We start from the raw sequence: 22,937 nt of genomic DNA on the forward strand, positions 1-22,937 counted from the left end.
ATACAATCAGATTAAAATAGCACCTGAGGACCAAGAAAAGACAGCTTTCACATGTCCATGGGGTACTTTCTGTTGGAATGTCATGCCCTTTGGATTAAAGAACGCAGGTGCCACATATCAGAGAGTTATGACAACAATATTCCATGACATGATGCATACATTCATGGAAGACTATGTGGATGACATCTTGGCAAAATCATACAACAAAGAAGAACATATTGAAATACTGGAAAAGATCTTTGATCGGTTAGAACAATACATGCTATGACTAAATCCTAAGAAATGTGCCTTTGGTGTCACTTCAGGAAAGCTATTGGGATACATTGTTTCAGCTAGAGGTATCGAAGTAGATCCAGCTAAGGTCAAAGAAATCATGGAAATGGCATCTCCCAAGAATATAAGTCAACTCAAATCACTACAAGGAAGATTGCAGTCAATCAAAAGATTTGTGGCTCAACTAGCAGATAAATGTCAACCATTCACCCATCTATTACATAAAAATTTTCTTTTCAAATGGGACCATCAATGTGAAGAGGCATTTAACAAAATCAAGGTATATCTCATGCAACCACCCATTCTAATGTCCCCAAATCCAGAAAAGCCATTATTGCTTTATGTCACGACCACTGAAGTATCATTAGGAGTTTTGCTAGCACAATAGGATAATGAAGGAAAAGAGCGAGCCATCTACTACATTAGCAGAACACTAGTGGGATACAAGCTCAACTATTCCCCTATAGAAAAAGCATGCTTGGTGGTAGTTTTTGCTTCTCAAAAATTAAGACACTATCTACTGTCTCACTCCATCAAGTTGATAGCTAAAATTGGTCCATTGAAATATTTTCTCAGCAAGGCAACATTGATGGGACAACTAGCAAAATGGATCATGATCCTAAGTGAGTTTGACATTGAGTATGTAGATAGAAAAGATATCAAAGGACAAGTCATCGTAGACCAACTAGCAGAGGCACCACTTCAAGATGATCATCCTTTACAAATTGAGTTTCCTGACGCTGATATCTTGACAGTTACAACAAAAGCATGGCAACTATACTTTGATGGTTCATATACATAGCATGGATCAGGAGCAGGAATTCTATTTATCACACCACAAGGTCACACCATCCCAAAAGCATACAACTTAAGCTTTCCATGAACCAATAACACCACTGAATATGAAGCTTTGGTTATAGGTATCAAAATGGCTATGGAATGGCACATTACACAACTTCATGTCTTTGGAGATTCTCAGCTCGTCATCAATCAAATCAATGATGACTATCAAACAAAAGATGACAAACTCATGCCTTACAAAAAGATGGTGGATGACTTCAAGAAATATTTTATTGAAATCACTTTTGAACAAATTCCAAGAAATGATAACAAAGCAGCAGATGCCATGGCCACACTTGCTTCTCTATTACAAACACAGGAAAATCAAGAGCGTTATGAATTCTTGGTTGAAGAGTTGTTTTACCCGTCTCATAATTGTCCTGATTCTCAAACCATCTGTCAACTTATAGGACATGATTCCTCCGGCTATGGCCAAATTTATACATACCTAAAAGATAACATCTTACCTCCTGACTTATTGAAGAACCAAAAGAGAAATTTTATTCGCCAATCCTCCCATTATACCCTTGTCACAGATACCCTATTTAAACGAGGTCTAGACGGTACTCTTTTAAGATGTCTCGAACAAGAAGAATCTGAGAAGGCCTTAAAGGAAGTCCATAACGGCATTTGTGGCACTCATTCAAGTGGTCTTACTCTTTTGAAAAAACTCATACGCTTGGGCTATTATTGGCCGACTATGGAACGAGAGTCTTTTCAGGTAGCCAGAATGTGCAAACAATGCCAGATCTATGGGAACTGGATCCATGCACCAGCACAAGAACTTCATGCTTTGGCAACATCTTGGCCTTTCTATCAATGGGGTCTTGATCTAGTAGGAAAAATAAATCCGTCTTCATCAAATGGTCACAAATTCATCCTTGTAGCTATAGAATATTTTACAAAATGGATCGAGGCAGTACCTCTCACAAATATCACAGGAAAACAAATTGCTACATTCATCTTGAATTACATCATCTGTCGCTATGGAATACCACTCACAAATATCACTGATAATGGGTGACCATTCAAGAATCAGGATGTAAAAGAGCTATGTGAAAAGTTTAAGATACAACATAGATTCTCCACACCCTATTATCCACAAGGGAACGGGCAAGCAGAAGCATCTAACAAAACTATTCTGAAAATCCTCAAAAAGACAGTGAACGATGCTGGGAAAGATTGGCATATTCAACTAAACCCTGCTCTCTGGGCCTATCGCACCAGTATCTGCACACCAATAGGTGCCACACCTTTCTCTCTTGTATATGGATCAGAAGCCATATTGCCTATTGAAGTAGAGATTCCCTCTCTACATGTATCACTAAAAGGTCTCATCCCAGATGAAGAACAAAGAGTGTCTAGACTACAAGAGTTAGAACTGATCCAGGAATGAAGACAAAATGCCTTTGACCATTTAAAGGTATATCAGCAAAGAATGTGCCGAAGTTATAATCACAAGGTTAAACCAAGAATCTTCAAGTTGGAGAACTAGTGCTAAAGGAAAATCCACGCAACCAGGCAGATCGAGAAAAGAAAGGAAAATTTGAACCAAACTGGTTGGGTCCATTTGTGGTCATAGCAGTATTTGGATCAAGAGCATATTAGTTATCAACACAAGATGAGGATCAACTCAAAGAACCTATCAATAACATGCATCTGAAGAAGTTTTATGTCTGAAAAATTCAGAAAACAGTGGAAAAGCGGAAAAATAAAAAACAGTGAAAAATAAAAAAATCCTAAAAAGTGAAAAAGCAAAAAATCCTAAAAAGTGAAAGAGCAAAAAATCCTAAAAAAGTGAAAAAGCTGAAAATCAAAAAAAAAAAATCAAATATGAAAAAAAGTGCAATAAAAACAGATGGTGAAAACCTAGCAAACAGGTGCTATCTATCGGCTAGCTCTGCCATCTATTGGTTCACGCTTTCTTCCGCTTACATTCATTTCCATCAGTGTTGTTCATATTCATCATAAATCCTTTTGTACATATGCAGGCATCCCAGGTGATTTCTCGTCATGGTTTGGATCATTGAATATATCATAATAAGGCTTGTTTCTAGGCTGGTGACAAAATCCTGAACCTGGCTGGGGGCAAAAAGTTTTGATCATTTTGAGCTTAATCAAAGCAGGTAGAACAATATTCAGACAACACTTGTCAAGAAAAAAACTAAGACACATCCAACAATGAACATAAGATCACATTATCAACCATTAACTATCACATATCAATCTAAACATGACAAAACACATACCAATGGATGATATATCTTGACTCATGATTTTAACACTTTGGCAATGATGGTTCAACTATTTTATTTGGATTTTCGCTATCATGATTTCTGAGTAACTCCAGGATGTCTTTGACTAGAGGAACGAGGAAGGAACATGATATTTTTCTTGTCTACTATCTGTAAATTAATCATTAATATGTGCAAAGTTGTCTAAGGAAATGATCATCAGAATATCATGGAAGACATTTCGGACTTGCATATAGAAATGGTTAATACTGTCTGTTTTACACAAGTAACACTTTGGTCATCTTGGTTCAATTATACCTCAATGCTTGTGCTAACTTGCAATATCAAAACCCAAGAAAGTAGTGCTCAGGTCATCATGGTTCAATTATACCATTGATGTTTGCACTCACTTCCCACATTTTAGAGGCTCAATGATGAAACAAAGCAATGACTCCATGACCGGTCCGATCACTGCATCACATTGCATTTAAAGATAGATTTGCATTTCATTCTGCATGGGATCACAATGCTCACCTTTTCCAAGGCCAAAGCTAACATGGTGTTATCTCTCATATTACGTGATTGAGTACATTGGACAATAACAAAAATAATCAATTCATTCATCCTGCATGATAAGTTAGTTCATCTCATGTAACCATTGCATACCAAGGCACCATTCATATAAAGCATCAAATCTTTCATTCATTTAGTAGAATCATTGCATCTCAAATCATATAAAATAACACCATTACATTGCATTGCATCCATCTCATGTTAACATGCATGAGAAAATCATAAAAATATCATAAACATAGAAAGAATTGCAATCGCACATACATCACATAGAAATTATAAGCATCACCATACATATTTGTATACATCATGAAAATACTACATCATCATATATCCATCATCTAGAATTCATAAGCATATAAAAATTAAAGCATACATCAAGCATACATCATGAAAATAAACTGCACATCATAATCATATATCAAATAGAATGCATCCATCATCTCATAGGTCATATAGAGAAAATAGGATCGACTGCATATCATATCATCAAAACAAGATCAAAATGTCCAATGTACAATGATATCACAACATATAGGAGGTACATCACAAAATATACATCGCTGGAATCATCAATATCTCATCACAAAAAGGTGTGTACATAAATAGATCAATGTCCCATATCAGTGTGACCACTTGGACGCGGAGCGCAACTCTGTCCTGATGCAGCAAGTAGAGTAGCACCAGTTGGTACCCCTGCACCTGACTCCCCACCTCGGGGAGCTCTCTGAAGTGGCCCTGTCACTCCTCGACTCTCAGTCTGACTCTGTCCCGATCTCCTGCTCAACTGTGAGAATCCTAGAGCCCTCTGATCAGGAGGAACAACAGTAAATATAAGGTCCTGTAATACTCGGCCTCTTGGATCCCTTGATGCATCATCTTCAGGGCACTTCTCCTTGAAGCAGACTATCCTGACAACTGTACCTGTGACTTAGCCTGCTGACACCTATCCCTAGCCGCATCTCTCTTGACTAGGAGAGAAGCCATCCGAGCCTCTAACTGGTCCATCTGAGAGTCTCTCTCTGCTAATCGAGTCTCTAGCTGCTGAACCTGAGCCTGTAAGTGTGTAATCTGAGCCTGCTGCTGATGAGATGGCATCCAAATGAGGATCCATCGAGGTCCCTCTACCTGTGGCTACTCAGCCCATGATACTATCGTAGGTACTTGCTCAACTGGGCGTCCCTCCTACTCTAGAACCTGATTCTCCTGATCCTCTGGACCTGATATCCTGCGTCTGACTACCTGGGCCATCCAATCTGTATATACATCCCTAGAAGATCTAGAACTACTAGCTCCTGGTGTGCCTATCACTGCCACTGCCACTGCTCGACCATCTCCCTCATCATCATCTCCCCCATCCCCCCCATCATCATCTCCACCATCATCATCACTAGCACCCTGATCTCCTGCATCTCCCCCATATCCATCTCCATCTCCGCTATCATCTCTGTCTCTACCATCCCTTCGTCGTCTAGGAGCTCTGCGTCGTGGCCTCTCATCATCCTCATTTAACACTGGCTCTAGCTCATTCGGACATGTCAGCCTTGGAAACTTGTGTGCAATACAATACACAACATACTTATGTGTCATCCTGCTATCCATCACACCTGGAAGATAATCCCAATCCATAGGCCCCAATGATCGATACTCTGCGTAGGCATGGTCATATGAAATAGAAGGCCCCCAAGTAGCCACATCCAATCTCCACCGAGCATAATGGGTTGTACCCTGTGGCATCCCCTGTATCCTACCATACTGTCTCAACACCCTCATACAAGGAAATCGCTCGATGACATAAGGTTTTGAGCCAATCAAATATCATGTCATGAATACATATGGCATCTCCAGTGCATCCTCGGGCCAAATCTCGCAGTCCCTGTATGGCCTCCATATCACAGCATCTAGGTCATTCAAGGTCTGTCTCCAGTGCTCTAATTTGCCTAGCTTCCGCTAGATAATCACCCTGGGATACCCCTCTGCATAAGGCCTCCCTGCAGGCCTATCTCCGTCAGCCAATGGTCATGTAATAGGTAAATGTTCCCAAGCCCATATCTGAAGCACAGTCACCCCTGTTGATAATGCAGCTGACCCCTGATAGACAACTCAGTGCAAGTCATGATATAAGTGTGCTAACATACATGACCCCCATGAAAATTAGGTCCCCTCTGTCACCATCTGCTCAAGCAGACGACCCCATCCAACAGATAATCCCTTTGACCTGCGATCAGGACAAAGGAAGCTGCCAATAAATCCAGCGAGTACAGTCAGCAACGTGGCATACCATAGCTCCAACATCCCATGCCATGTAATATTGTACCCACCTACCTCATCATCCTTAAACACGCGACAAAGTGCCTCTATCCCACCCCGCTCACTCAGATCATAGTATACTAAATCACCCATCACCGGGATATGCAAAATTCGGTAGACATCCTCAGGTGTCACCATCATCTCTCCAGTCGGCAAGTGAAATGTGTTATGTTCACTATGCCAGCGCTCTGCCAACGCTGTCAATAATCCCCGGTTTATCAAAGGCCAAGGCATGTCAAGAAGAGAAGCTAAACCACACCTACCAATGTGGTCTCGCTCTACCTGGCTGAGATGAGGTATCAACATCCATGTCTTTGGGAAATGTTCCCGAGACTGAAGAACGGAAAAGTGCTCCTGCAATCAAATCAATTCATCATATCAGTTTCTGGATTTATCTATCTATCAAATGAATCTATCTATAAGTCTATTTTACTCAATTGAGATTTTTATCAAATCTCATTGGGCCCCTATCAATGATGCTCATCTTTCATGAGGTCATTATCAATTTTCACTCATCTTGCACGTGCATCGAGATAATCAGAACTGATCATCAAATTTATCAATCAGGAGTGCTTAATCAAAAATCAAATCTTACCCTTTCAAAATCAAAAAACTAAAAAAAAAAAAAAAAATCGACAAAAAAAAAAAAAAAACCCCTGCAATGGCGCCGGAGGCGCCGCTCGCAGCGCCCACGGTGGCACTGGCGACGCCTTCCGCAGCGCCGGTGGTGTCCGCGGTGGCACCGGCGGTGATGCCCACAGAGCCAGTGGTGGCGCGATGGTGGGTGGTGGAGGCTGGTGGCACCGGCGGCGCCACCCGCGGCGCTCGCGGAGCCGGTGGTGGCGCAGTGGCGGCCGCCGCCGAGCCTCCACCGCCCTGCCTCTTCCCTTCCCACCATTTTTTTTTCAAAAATAATATATTTTTTTAATGTATTTTTTTTAAAAATAAAAATGCATGTGCAAAGAATTCTTTTTTGAGATGCGAATCACTTTTTTTAAAAAAATTGAAAAACCCATCTCAAAAATGCAATTTTCTCCCCAACCTAGCTGATGAAAACGCTAAAAAAATGATTTTTTTTATGCTAAGAGTTAAATCAACAAAGCTGGGTTTTCTCAAAGTACGTACCAGTGGACCATATGCCGGAGGACGCTCATATCAACGAACTCGCTCGAACCTATGCTGGTGATACGGGATCGCCATGTCCTTTCTCTAGAGCAATTTTCTCCAACAACTGTAGTGCACAAATGAGGAGTAATAAAAAAGAATTCCCCTTTTTAAATTCATAAAGGGGCATTTAGGTGGGATTTTTATTCCACTTATTTTTTCTAATCATCTGATCAACTAATCAGCCTGACAAGACAATAATTTCAAGTTTCTTATCGGGAAATGAATCGGATTGACTCTAATAATTGGATAATCATTCCAATCTATAAATCGACAAAATTTCAAAAACAAAAAAATCAAAAAATCACGAAAAATTCAAAATCGTTCAAAAATTATCTGATTCATCTCCCGAGGGGGCATCCTCGCATTGATATCTATCAATCAGCGTCTGGGGCATCATATCGAGATTTATCATCTCTGAAACATCAAATCCGCATCATATCGAGATTTATCATCTCCAAATCAAATCAGTACCATATCGAAACCAAATCTGCATCAAATCAAGATCAAATCTACATTCTATCGAATCAACAACATCATCGATCAAGTTTTCTTTGAACCAATGTGTCATATCGAGATTTATCATCTCCAAGATCGAATCCGCATCATATCAAGATTTATCATCTCCAAATCAAATCAGTATCGCATCGAAACCAAATCCGCATCCAATCAAGATCGAATCTGCATCCTATCAAAATCAATATCACCAACATCATCAATCAAATTTTCTTTGAACCAACGCATCGTCACACATCGCTTCAAAGAGGGGCAAAATGTATACACCTAAAAATGGTCTAAAGATAGTTAATTAAATACGCAATTATTTGATTAATTCCCCTTCCTAATTAATTGAATTCACAAGCAATTTATTTAATTTCTCTATTCATCTACTAGTAAATAAATCTAAATGATTTATTTATATAGTTCATCTCACATCCCCCATTGATTAATTAATGTCTCCCCATACTAATCAATTCTTCTAATCCCTAATTAAGATTAACAAACTCAAGTTTGTTGAGATTAATTACCCATTTTCCAATTATTTGAATTTCTACATTCAAATGAGCACATGGCTCCTAACTTTAACCACCTAACCTAACCATCCCCTAACCTAACCCATTCAATCTAATCTTGGGTCTAACTAACCCTATCCTATCTTGCACATTCTAACCTCCTTATCCTAACCTCTCATGGTGTGGATATTCTCTCATTGAGACACATGGCACTTTTGCCACATGTCTCCTCCCTTGGACACTTGCCCTCTCATGAGCAAGGCTCCTTGACACTTGTCACCACAGAGATGACAAGTGTCCCTTCCTCCAGCCTCTTCTCCAACTTCCTCAATCTTGGCCCTTGATATCTTCAGATCAAATCTAGACCGTCGATTCCTGCCACCTCAGCTTTGGCCTTGGAATTCCTATAAATACCCCTCATTTTGGAGCAATAAGGATCCCATCTCATATCAATTTAGGCATTGTTACTATAGGCATTTGCATTTCACTTATCTAGTAATTAGCTTTGGATTTGTCATAGCATGTTCATCTAGGTTATTAAATCATGCATTTCATATCATCTCCATAGTTAATCATGATCATTTAGCTACTCAACTCTTGAGTTGTCACTTTGGAGGTCATTGCTCTGCTGAGAGCCCATCAATCCAACACTTCCAAGGTCCTCAAGAATAGAGGAAAATGGGACATTTTAAGGAAGGCTTATGGTTTGCATCTTTGATTTAGTTTTCAATTAAGCTTTCAATTATGTTTTTATTGTCTCATTATATGTGTATGCCTATTGTACTAACCACATTTTTAGCATCACAATAACTAGTGAGCTAATCTACCGGTGATTGATGGCTTATTCATGAGATATCTAATTGCAGTATGATCTGTATGCACAAATATGGGATACCCTGTAATATAGTGTCTAAACTTGTTAAGGGCATATATGACAACTAGCATTTCCTTTTCAGTAATTGTATAATTCAATTCAAGTCCTTGCAAATTCTTGCTGATATAATATATTGCATTTTCCAACTTGTCAACTTTTTGTCCCAGCACTCCTCCTATGGCATAATCAGATGCATTAGTATGGATTTGGAATGGTAGAGACCAATTTGGTCCTTTTAGAATTGGTGCTTGAGTCAAAGCATGCTTAAGATTTAAAAAAGCTTCATTGCATGCTGAGGTCCATTTAAATTCTGCATCTTTAGTAAGCAGTGAATATAAGGGACTTGCAATTTTGCTGAAATCTTTGATAAACCTTCTATAATATCCAGCATGGCCAAGAAAAATTCTCACATCTTTCTGCTTCACTAGGTCATTAATATGCTGAATAACCTCAATCTTTGTTGGATCCACTTGTATGCCTTGTACAGATATATGATGACCAAGGACTATTCCTTCTTCCATCATAATGAAACACTTCTCACTGTTTAGAGACAAGTTGTAGTCTTCACATCGCTGCAAAACTTTCTTTAAATTGCCCAATGCTTGATTAAATTCAGAGCCATAAGTTGTAAAGTCATCCATGTAAATTTCCATAATATCTTGAGAAATATCAGAAAAAATACTGATCACTGCCCTTTGAAAAGTGGTTGGAGCATTACACAACCCAAAAGGAAGAACAGAATATGCATGCGTGCCCCATGGGCAAGTAAATGTTGTCTTCTCTTGATCCACGGGAGCTATTTGTATTTGATTATAGCCACTAAATCCATCCAGGAATGAAAAATATCTCTTACCAGCAAGAGAATCCAATACCTGATCCACAAATGGCAGTGGAAAATGATCCTTCCTTGTGGCTAAGTTCAAGGCTCTATAATCAACACATACTCTCCATTTGCCTCCCTTTTTAGGAACTATCACCAAAGGTGATATCCATTGACTATCAGAGATAGGATAGATAAACCCAGCTTTCAACAATTTCTGCAATTCTTCTTTAACTATCTCCTTCAAGGCAGGGTTGACTCTTCTTTGAGGTTGTTTGAGGGGGCAACACTCATCCTTTATGTAAATACGATGAGTACAAACTGCTAGATCAATTCCATTCATATCCTTGTAATCCCATGCAAAAGCATTTCTATGGAGTTTCAACAAGTCCACTAGGCTATCCTTTTGAGTATTTGATATATTATTATTGATGTTCAAATATTTATTTAATTCCACCTCTATCTTGATAGTAAGATCAATCTGATTTATATCAACAAAATGAGAATAAGACAATTCCTGCGGCAACAATGTATGCAAGATATTAGTGGCTGCAGGAAAGTCCAAACTTGCAATATTCAGAACCAATTCCTACAATTCTTGATCTTCTATTAATTCATTTATCAAGACCTTATAAAGAATTGATTCTTCATCATATAACTATATGAGTGGCCTTTGATTAATCATCATAAGGTGATTAATAAAGTCAGTTTCTTCAGATTCCTCTCCCAAGATAGGCCAAACAACCTGTTGCTGCTCAAGCTAAGGTTGTGCTGGGGAATACAAGGCTAATGTTTTTGTGGAACTGCCATCTGAAATAGTCATGTCTCCTGATCTACACCCAATATATGCATCAGCTATGGCAAGCCATGGTCTACCCAAAATGACTGGATATCCCCCCAATGTTGCTTTTGGAGATAAAATCATAAAGTCTGTAGGATATTCCCAGGAATCTAGAATAACTACTATATCTTCTATGATACCATCAGGTCTTACTGTAGAGCCATCGACAAGTTGGAGTACTGTGGGTGTATCCCTTAAACTATCAATCTCTAGATGTTTCATTACTTTCCCTGTCATTACATTAATGGCTGCCTCTAGATCAACTAAACATTTTTTATTTGACTGCCATTAATGACTATACTCACAACAGGACTACCTGGATCATAATACTTTGGAATGACAATTTTTCCTAACATAATATCAGCCAATTGACCCATAACATGAACTGTTTGTGGATCATTTTTCTTTCTGCCAGGTATCTTTAGGCATGCTTCTCTCAATGCCTTACCATATATAGGGACATCCTTTATTGCTTGCAACAATGAAATTTTAACACAAATGTGCTTCAGTTGATCAAGAATATCAAAGCTTTGTTGTTGTTAAGTGGAAACTTCTTTGTCTTTCAGTCTATGGGGAAATGGTGGTAATATTTGATTATGAGGTATTGTATCTTTAGGATCAGAGATTGGTTGCTCTTCTTGTACCTCAGTAATAACCAGATGAGAGGGATTAGGTAGAGTTGTCCCAGATCGGAGGTGAATATCATCTAGTGATAAAAAATAGGTTGGGTATTGATTAGCATCAGCTGAATAAGCTTGTTGTTGTTGTTGAGATTTGATATTTGGATTAGGCAACGGTTGAGTAGGCAACTGCGTTGGCTTAGGAGGTGTAGTTGTAGCTATAGGAGGAGGCATTAAAGTAGGAGGTTGTGGCTGCTGAGCAAGGGGCTGATATCCAAAAGATTGTGATGGCCATGATGGGTTTCCCCTCCATTGAGAGGTAGGTTGCCAATTCTCTTGAAACTGGTTCCCTTGACCCTGAGGTGGATACCAGTTTCCTTGTGGCTGCTGCCACTAGGGGACTTGATTAGAAAATTGTAGTCCTTGGCCTTGTGACCCATACCAATGTGGATAGTTACCAAAATTTCAAGAATATTGTGGTTGCCATTGGTTATTTGGTGCATAAGAATTACCACTATAACTAGAAAAGGAAAGTGGATCGGGTGGCATACCTTGTCTTTGAAAATTTGGTCTTCTTTGAGCAACATAGAAGACCTGTTCATCCTCACCTTGAATTGGTTTGAAATCAGGTAATTCAACATTTGCAACCATCTTACATCTACGATCTTTCTTCCGCTGCTTACAACGAGGACATAATTCTGCAAGAAATGCATCAGCTTCCTCATGCTTCTTCTTAGCTGCCAATGTATCCAACTGAGTAACCATATTGTTTATAATGTCCTCCTTGAAATATTTTAACAGATGGCTCAGTTCCAGTCTAGAAACTCCAATTCCAAATGTTGATGATGGTGCCTTTGGCTTAAATCTCCTATTCTTCTTAGAAGTAGATCTAGAATACTTCTTGCAAATTTGTCCTATTTTAGCCCAAGTAGATTGTGTAATGTCACCTCCTCCCATAAGATCTAAGGAATCGGTGCATTCATCACTGATGCCCCTCAAAAATATCAATTTAAGGGAATCTTCATTGAGAGTACTATGCTTGGACTTCTTGACACTAAACATGAACCTTTCCAGATAATCCTCAAGACTCTCATCTTCAGATTGTGTCATTCTAAAGATATCATCCCCATGACGATCGGTACCTCTACAATAATCTTTGTATTTTGCAAGAAACAACTATTTCATCTCATCCCATGTGTTGATTGTGCTACTACCCAAGCTCATAAACCATCTCAAGGATGACTCCTTCAAAGTGGCTGGAAATTTTTTGAGTCTATGGGCATCTGTAGGATAGTCAAAACTCCTATAGAGAACATCAAACTCAAACAGAAATGTATCCAGATCCTCTATCACCAACCCATAGAATTTAGGAAGTGAAGATGTTGGAATGTTCTTGAGATTAGCATTATCATGTTGGTCAAAGATGGGAAACTCAAACGTTGGACCCGGTGGTGGTGGATTATTCCCCCAGGAGGAGGATTCCCTTGCATTAGACTTGTGGGGGTTGTTATTATAGGGAATTCTTCTTCCTGTGAACCAAAAAGGAACTAAAGGCTACCTTCTGGAAACTCAGACTCAGGGTGATTCAAATTCTGTGGGGCTTGGTAAAGTTCAGCAAAAGGATTTATATCTGAAAAATTATCTTCTGCATGAGTAGGATGAGTGGGTAGAAATCTACCTCTGGCATCTCTTCTTCTATTATGCATGTAGATTCATAAAATTTCAAACAATTAACTGGAAACTAAAATAATCATAAAAGGTTCTTAGCTTGACACCATCCTTGGCAACAACACCAAAAATGTCTACCCCAACTATAATGATAATAATATCTCTAATTAAAATCTCAATCCAAAGTTTGGACATTCATATGGTAGAGTTTACTATTTTCATGGCTGGTGTTCATTTAGTTATCAATACAGGAACGTAAAACTTGAAATGGGTCTGCAATATATATGCACTAATCTCCTTAAATGATTATTCTGCATTATTGTAGTAACTAAAATTATGCAGAAAGAAAAGGCAAGAATGGAAATCATAAAAGGCTACATGAAAGCTTCACCAAACAATGCTGGAATGATCTAATGAAAATAACATAAATCACACCGTTCTGTCTTGGCTGCAGGAACAGTCAGCGGATCTATTTCCAGTGGCTGCAGGAACAATCCAGTCATGAACTTCTAATACAACTAAGTAAAAACTAACTTCAATGATCATAAACACAGGATTACTCACCAAGTGGGCCCCCTTGGATGAGTGATATAGAACTTCTAGCAAAATACTTTTAACAGATCAGAACAACATATTCTTTATTCATTTCTTCCTGAAAATGATTACATATTCTAAAAAAGAAAATTCAGAATGCTTGTCAAAACTCTGCTCAATTCCTTTATATCTTGTGTAACTCTAAGAAAGAAGAGCTTATTATAAAGAAAAGATCAACTACAATGGACAACTCAAATCACACCCAGAAGAAGAGGCGGATGATTGTCAGATGAAGGAGATAACTGAGAGCTTGGCTGCAGGAACTGTGGATCTGAAACCAAACCACAGTCTTTACACGCCAAAGCGATATTTTGCGAATTCAATATGCACTATAGTTAAACTCCCATGGTGAAGTATAATTGCTTTGATTATGCCATACATTGCACTTGCTTGGATCCCCTTCAGTTTGATCTTCAGTTATCTGAACGTGATTCTCCAGTCCTTAGGCACGAAAGCAAATCATCCACTGCAGCATCAATTATTATCTGCACTAAAACAAAAACAACATACAAGGACATGCATATGTATCTTACTCAATTAATGCTTTCATTAGCTCACATATGACATTATCCTAAATAATCTGCATATCACAGGGAAAAATCATTTGGCTGTAGGAATAAATTGGCATGGCTACAGGAATTAACCGACAAAGTTCAAACATGATTTCATAAGTTTAGATTTAAAACATGGATTACGTATAGTCAATTCACAATACTTTACTATCACAATGCAACCCAAAAGATGCCAAAAACCTAAGAGTCATGATAAAAAACATGTCAAAGCATCAACTTATCAAGGACTATCATGTGAGTCCTTCTAGTGGTTGTTGCACATTGAGTATCAACTCCTTTACAACAAATCATGTTGACATGATCCTTTGAATTGGTAATGCAACCTATTGTACTACCATAATCAAATGGGACATTATTGTAGCTGATATTATTAGTTGTATGAGATTGACCTATGTTGGACGTACTATCTTATCTGTGATGCTTGGGAAGAGCATCTTTATACATGCCTAGGTTCTTGTTGGGTGACTTTCCTGTGATAGGGTCAGCATCAATTTTCCCTTGGTTGATGAGACCCTGGACTAGACGTTTGAGCTTCATGCACTTGTTCATAGAATGATGATTAATACAATGATAAGCACAATACTCATTATCCTTATACCAATCAGGCTTGGATTTGGACTCATCAAGTGGTTGTGTTTGTGGATATATGACCATATTATGCTTCTCCATGCATTTGAAAATCATATCCAAGGGTTCTCCCATGGGTGTAAACTGACATCTTGGATTACTATAGCTTTTCTATTGAGGAGGAGCTTAAGAAATAGTGATGGCATTTTTTCAATTAGCCTACACATTTGGCATTTGTGTTTGAGAATTGTGACAGGCCTGAGGTGGTAGATTGACATGTATTGTTGGTAAGGAATTGGCATATAATTTTTGTATGGGATTTGCATATGTCTGCTAGGGTGGTGGCTTTGCAACCATAATCATTTGAACCGTCTTAGATTTGGTAACCCCATCTCCCACAACATTCTTATTTTTGTTCCAATACTTTTTTTTGACACTACTTGGCTTGTCAAAGGATTCTTTGAAGAGTTTAATGATTCCTTCGTCAATCAGAGCCTTTTCTACCAATAATCCTTTGGACATGAAATCCAAGAATGTGCCTACATAGTTTAATTGTAAATGATATGCAAGCTTTGGGTGGAGATTACCGATGAATATGTTGGCAGTGGGCCAGTGTCCCTTGCAGGGATTCACGACATGGTTCAACAACCTCCTGTGGATTCTATAAGTCTAGTGGTTTATTAGGTATTGACAGGTTGATATTATAGTGCAACAACAACCCTAGCTTGTAACAAGTGGTATCAGAGCTTGGTCACAGGTTCAAATCACCTAGGCCGCAGCGAGTGATGTTGGGAGGGGGATTGTTGGCAATGGGCCATTGTCCCTCGCGAGGATTCGTGACATGGTTTAACAACCTCCTGTGGATTCTATAAGTCTAGTGGTTGTATCGGGCATTGACAAGTCAATCTTTTGGTGCAATGACAACCCTAGCTTGTAACAGAATACGAGGACCAATTGAATATTAGTCACTGTGCAAGGAAGATAGCCAGTGAGGGCTCCTCCATCTTTGGATATAGTCTAAGAGACTTTCACCTCCTTTCGGTTTGGTTTGACAAAGGCCAAGCATGGAAATGTCATTTTTTACATTATAATCATAATGGGCCACAAATTTCTCTAATAAGTTTGTGAACATAGTGATAATGTCGAATGGCAACATGGAAAACCACTCTAAAGATGGTTTGAAAGACTTTTGGAAACAGGCATAGGAGATAGTTATCTCAATATGATACCTCTTGATAGGCCATATAGAACTCCTTGATGTGATGTTGTGGATCACCTTTCCCCTTGTATTTATCAAACTTTAGCATTTCAAAGTGATTGGGGAATGACATTTCCATTATTGACTTGTCAAATGGATACGAGCAAAGCTCATTGAACTTGAAAAATTACTCGGAGTTGGTATCTTGTAAAGTTTTGAGAGTTTCCTTCATTTCCTCTCATTCGATATTGACTAGAAATGGATCAGGAGATGGCGTTGTTGGCAATTTAAAGGAATTGATTATGTGTTGCATTGATGTTTGTCATTGATGTCAACACTAGCTTATTTTGTTGTCTATTGGATTCCAGTAGAGTGGTTGGACCTTGATGATGATCAAGAGATTTGTCTTTGGTATGTTCCGATTGGTGGAATTGGTTTGGTTCGATCATTCATGTGGTTCAGACACTTGTCACATTCAGTTCGTTTGGGATATTGTGATACATAACCTATCATATGTTCTAGTAACCCTTTTGTTCATCGGTAAGGGTTTTACCGACAGTGCTTTGTTGAAGATATTTTGATGAATTCGATAAGTGGTGTTGTTGCAACTTCTAGAAGGTTATCAGGATGTTTATGGTTATCATGTTTGTGTTCCATTTGATTGGTGGTATTTTATTTGGCTTATGGTGACCTATTTTAGGTCCAGTCTCATTCTGCTAGGTTATGGACCAATTTATCCAATCATTTATCCTTTTTCAGTTAATCATTTAGTCCTTCCATCCAGTTCATCAAATCAATTGAATAAAAATTCAATCCCTTTTTCATCTTTGGTCTCATAACCAAAAATTGCAATATAGTCTACATCCTTTTTTAGTGACTGTTATCACTATCTCTTTGACTATATCATATCTAAAGTTCAATATTTGATATCATTGTGGCCTTATTACCTTGAGCCAAAGTTTGGTTCACATGGGTCCATCTTGTTGCTTTAGTGCATCCTTTTGAGTAGCTTCAATGCCATGTTTCTCAATTAGACTTATCCATTTACAATTTGAGTACCAAATCTTCCCAACCAGTCTTTGTTTGGTTAAGTTGTTTCCTTCATCTCATCTACCATTTCATCAGTTTGATCAAATCCATCAATTAATCCAATCCTTGACTTTAGTGTTTATTTTTCATCATCTCATCTTTAAATTTCATAGTTCATGCTTGTCACTACTCTGTTTTGATCTAGATAAGCAATGGAACAACAACCTCCATAGTTAGGAGTACAGTCTTCTGAGCCAAAACTGAATCTCGACTTGGGTGCCAATCCCATTGTGTTAGAAAGTGTTCCACTGACGAAAATATAACTTGGTTGATACTACTTAGGATATGTAAATTGCTCTATCAATTAACCTAAGACTAGGACATTAATCAATTTCAAGCCATGGGGGTTCCAACGAACGAGGATGTCACAAAAGTGACTATAATATATGTACAAGTGAAAGCAAAGATGCAAGAAAGCAAGAATACCAATGTTACATTGATAGATGGAGCGCTTGAGTACAAGAGGTGCCTGCTTACCAGGTTTTCACCAAGGCATTTTTTTTTTGTTTTCTCTTTTTTTTTTTCTTTTTTCAGGACTTTTTAGCTATACAGATTGTTGGAGTAGAGAATGCTAAGTGAAGAATTTCTTCAAATGGATGGTGTTAATTGGTTCACAGAGCTATTCTCCTTCTGATGTTGAGATTTGATAGGCACCAAAGCTGAAGACTGCAGTAACGATGTAGGGACCCAGCCAACTGGGTTCAAACTTCCCTTTGTTGTCTCAAAATTGCTGATTTTTAGGATTTTCTCTCAGAATTAGGTCACCAACCTGAAATTCTCTTTGTCTAACCTTCTTGTTATATCTTCTAGACATTCTCTTTTGATACACTCTGAGATGATCAAACGCCACTTGTTGACACTCATCCAACAATTCAAGTTCTTGCAATCTAGATATTCTATAGTCTTCATTAGTAACAAGACCTTGCAAAGAAACTCTTAGAGATGGTATTTCCACTTCAATAGGTAATACTGCTTCGGACCTATACACCAAAGAGAAAGGTGTAGCCCCAGTAGGTGTTTTGATACTTGTTCTGTAAGCCCATAATGTAGGATTGAGCTGTAGATGCCAATCCTTCCTAGATTTGTTCATTGTTTTGTGCAAGATACTCAGTAGGTTTTTGTTGGATGCCTCAGCTTGTCCATTACCTTGGGGGTAATATATAGATGACCAGTGTTGTCTAATTTTGAATTTCTCACAGAGCTCTTCTAGATCTTTATTCTTGAATTGTCCTCCATTGTCAGTCACAATGGATGAAGGTGTCCCATACCTGAAAAATGATATGATTTAGAATGAACAGAGCTATTTGTTTGTCGGTTGCTTTGATGAGTGGAACCACTTCTACCCACTTAGTGAAATACTTAGTGGCAATTATCATAAATTTATGTCTATTAGATGATGTAGGATATATCTGACCAATGAGATCAAACGCCCATTGCTGAAAAGGCCAATGTGTAATGAAGGGTATGAGATCCCTTGCTGGAGCATATATGAGATTTCCATGTAGCTGACATTTCTCACAAGTCTTAGAAAACTTTATAGCATCCTTCTCCATGTCTGGCCAGTAGTAGCCAGCCCTTTGTATTTTCTGAGCTAAAGTAAGACCATTTGAATGAGATCCACAAATACCTTCATGGACTTCCGATAATGCACGTTTAGATTCTTTAGTTTCTAGAAATCTAAGCAATGTACCATCCAAACCTCATCTAAATAGATCGCTAGCAATGATGAAGTATCATGAAGCATTTCGGGTTAGGTTTCTTTTCTCATTACGGGTAAGATTTTCAGGTATAATTTGGTCACGCAGATAAGAGTAAATGTGGTTATATCGAGATGAGTCATGTCCAATAATAGAACAGACTATCTGGGACTCAGAAGAATCATAGGCAGGGTAATGTAACTCTTCCACCAGGAATTCAAAGCGAAAATTGGATTCTTGTAACTCAGGTAGAGATGCCAAGGTGGCCATAGCATTCACTGCTCTGTTTGTTGATCTTGAAATCTGTTGGAATGATACAAAAGTAAAATATTTCTTGAGATCATCCACCATTCTCTTATAAGGCATCAGTTTCTCATCTTGAGTTTGATATGTATCATTGATTTGATTGATGATCGGTTGAGAATCTCCATAGATGTGTAATTCTGCAACCTTCCATTCTATAGCTAGCTTTATCCCATTTACCAAAGCTTCATGTTCTGCAATGTTGTTTGTGCAAGGGAACATAATCTTATAAGACTTTGGGATTGAATACTTCTGAGGAGTAATAAATAGTATTCCAACACCGGAACCATTTTGGGTGAAAGAACCATCAAAGAACATCTTCCATGATTGTTGAGTAAGGTGCATTATTGATTCATCTGGAAAGTCTATATGTAGCAGTTGAGTGTCTTCAAGTGGAGCTTCACAAATTTGATCAGCAATTACCTATCCTTTGATGGCTTTGCATTCCACATATTCAATATCAAACTCTATAAGGATCATGACCCATTCACAAAGGAATCCCTATTGTCCTCTATCTGGCATAAGAAAACTGCCGATAAACCCTCCTATAACACAAGCAAGAGGAAAAGCCTCACTATACCTGCTTATCATAATGTCCCAACTGATAGAATGTGTCAAGATATCTGGATCCCTAAATACACGTCTGACAACCTATAATCCAGGAAGCTGTGCTGCATCATAATCTGCATCATAATCTGCCTGTAATCTAGTTTACCAAGTTTGAAAATGGTGGGAACACTTCTATTTTTTATGAGTGTGATTTGGGGGTTTTAAGGCTCGATAATAGACTATGAAAAAATAGAAGTGTTCCCACCGTTTTCAGACTTGGTAAACTGGTTGAGAGAATTTGGTGCAAACCTGTTGTTATGGAAAATTGGTAAATTGACTGAGTGAGAATTTGGTGCAAACTCGCTATTTCAAAGAACTAGGTAAACTGACCTGGCAACACAACAACATTCCCACCATTTCAGGGTGCAAACTCATGATTTTGCTAATTGGGTAAACAAAATTAAAGTAAAATACTATTCCCACTACTTCCGGGTGCAAACCCACAATTTCTAATTGAGATGGTAAAATGAGGATTTCATACTACAAACTCATTTCTAGATAATTTTGGACTTGGAATTTGGTGAAATATTGAGTGGCACAAAAGTAGATCAAGCATAAACACAAAGTGTTTAACTCAACTGAAATGATGAGGGCCTAAATCAGCCCAAGTGTTTACAATTACTAGTCAAAACATGAGGACAAATTAGACAAAATAATATGAAGCTTGGAATACGAATAATACTTGTTGAGTCCCCATTTGGATTACTCCATATACTTAGACATAGTGAGAAAAAATAGATTTTGGTGGCATTGGTTCCCCCTTACACAACACACACTTCTCAGGAGCACCAAAATCTCATACCTCGAACATCCAGAGACCTTATGAACCGAGGGACATCTACCTCAATAATAAATAGTATGAATTGGGGTATCTTTAAAGGTTTGACCTCATGCATCGAAAAGTATCAAAGCTTTTGGGCTACCAAAAATATTGGTTCATCATGGGAGAACTTTTGGGTAAATCCAGTGGCTATACATGCAATAGTTAGCACATTTAAGAGATATCCTATCCTATAGAACACATGTTTTTTATGCATCTGCCACACAAGCACTAGGAGATTTTGACTTTCATCAAGACTACTAAGGTATTTACATGTGGATATTGAGGAAAACCATTGGCATAATGGAACTACACTAGTTGATTATGGCTTTTACCAAAACCATGAATATTTATATAGCGGACCTAAAGAAAGTACTTCTTGGGTCGTTCCCTCTCATCGACATATAGCACTGGAAGGCAAGCTCTTTTATAGAAATAAAAAGGCTATTTTTAATCACCTTTCTCTTACACCTAGGATCCCAAAGGAAAGGGGAGAGGATAATTGATGTAATGAAGGGTCCACCCTATGATATGGAAGCGCATCGAATACAAAATACACTTCTTCTCTTCTTTAGCAAATTGAAGTGTGAAACTAACTAAAAGAAGACATTATGTAAATTTAAACCCAAAGATTATTTCAAAAGAACCCCTCTTTGGTGGTATTACAACAAACAAGTTAGTGTTTAGGTTACGAGGTCTTCCACAAGAGATGCAGCTACACAAACGTTAGCAAAACCAAATCTAATAGAAAACATTACCAGGTTAGCAATAAACTGAGAAAAAGTGGATTTGAGAAAATGATAGAAAAATACAACATTGAGCATTCCCCCCATTTCACAGAGCAATCCTATTGTTTCTACTAACAAACCCATGAACCCATTGTTTTGCTTATGAAATTAAATTTGATAGAGAATAGTAAAACACAGAGAAAAAAAAACCCATCATTTCTTCTAGCAATCCCACTATTTCTACCCTCAACCCTGCTACTTTATTGGTGAAATTAAATTTGACAGAAACAAAAAAACCCAAAACAGAAAATATGAAAGTTATACCTGTCGTAGGAGAGTAGGAATGTGTTCTCACCATTTTCAATGTCGAACACACTGTTTCTCCTAACGAACCCACTATTTATCAAAACTGAAATAGAGATAAAACAGACTTTTCCCAAGGTAGAAATCCAACCGTATTCTCACATTTTTGCCTGCAAGTGTCAAAAAAATACAATACAACACACTATAACAACAAAGAATGTAAGATGGACCCATGAAGTGAGTCCCCATGGGCGTGCCAAAAATGTGTGTAGAAAATTGTGAGTGCAAGACTAAGAAGATTAAAATAATAAACTAATCACCTAAACAAACACAAAAATTGACCAAACTAATGATAATGCTAAAAGTGATCCATGTGGATATTTTTACCAAACATTGAAGTGTTTCAAATACTCCAAAAATTGGCACCATGTCGAAGAGCTTAGGAAAATAAACCCAACACAACTTGATTGGAGTTGATAGGAGGTTGTATGCTCAAGTTATGCATAGTCAAAGGATGGTTGCAACTAGGGTTCTAGATCTTAGGTCAAAAATTTGATTGTCTCAAAATCAGGTAGAAGTGGTCTAAAATTGAAGGTCTCATTCAGATGATTCTAATGGCCCTTGAATCACGTCAATCAGAGTCCAAACGAGCAAGATATGGCCAGTCAAAGTTGCAAAAGCAAAAGGTTGACCAGTCATTGATGACGTTAGCATCATGCGATTCTGACTTTGAAAGACACATGGTGCTAATGTGGAAAGGTGATATGGTAGGGTACACAATTGGCACAATTAGGGCTTGAAACATGTTAGACAAGATTGTTAGAAAAGTGCCACATGGCCCTAAATCAGGGTGTCATGTGGCACCTAGAGCTTTGGCTTGGCAAGTCAAGTTGGTCGGCGGGCGGTTTCACTTCAACAAAAGTAGGTTATTTAGGGGGGTCAAACCTATGATCTCCCATATTTTTCTAAGCACTCTTTTCCCCTAGGCTATGGGTGGTTTATCAAGTTTGTAGGGATTGAGTTTATATTTAAACAAAGTCAAATGGAAATTGGGGAGGTGGTGGTTCAAACCACCAACCTCCCCCATCCCTTGACTCACTCACAACCACCAAGCTACTTTCATGTTTCAAGATATCAAAGGCAAACCTTTTACTTAAATAAGCCTAAATTGATACCATGTAACAATAAACTCGAGCAAGGATGGTAATCCTTGCCAAACATAAAATC

The sequence above is a fragment of the Cryptomeria japonica genome, chromosome 3 (genome assembly GCF_030272615.1).
Source record: "Cryptomeria japonica chromosome 3, Sugi_1.0, whole genome shotgun sequence".
Taxonomy (NCBI): Eukaryota; Viridiplantae; Streptophyta; class Pinopsida; order Cupressales; family Cupressaceae; genus Cryptomeria; species Cryptomeria japonica.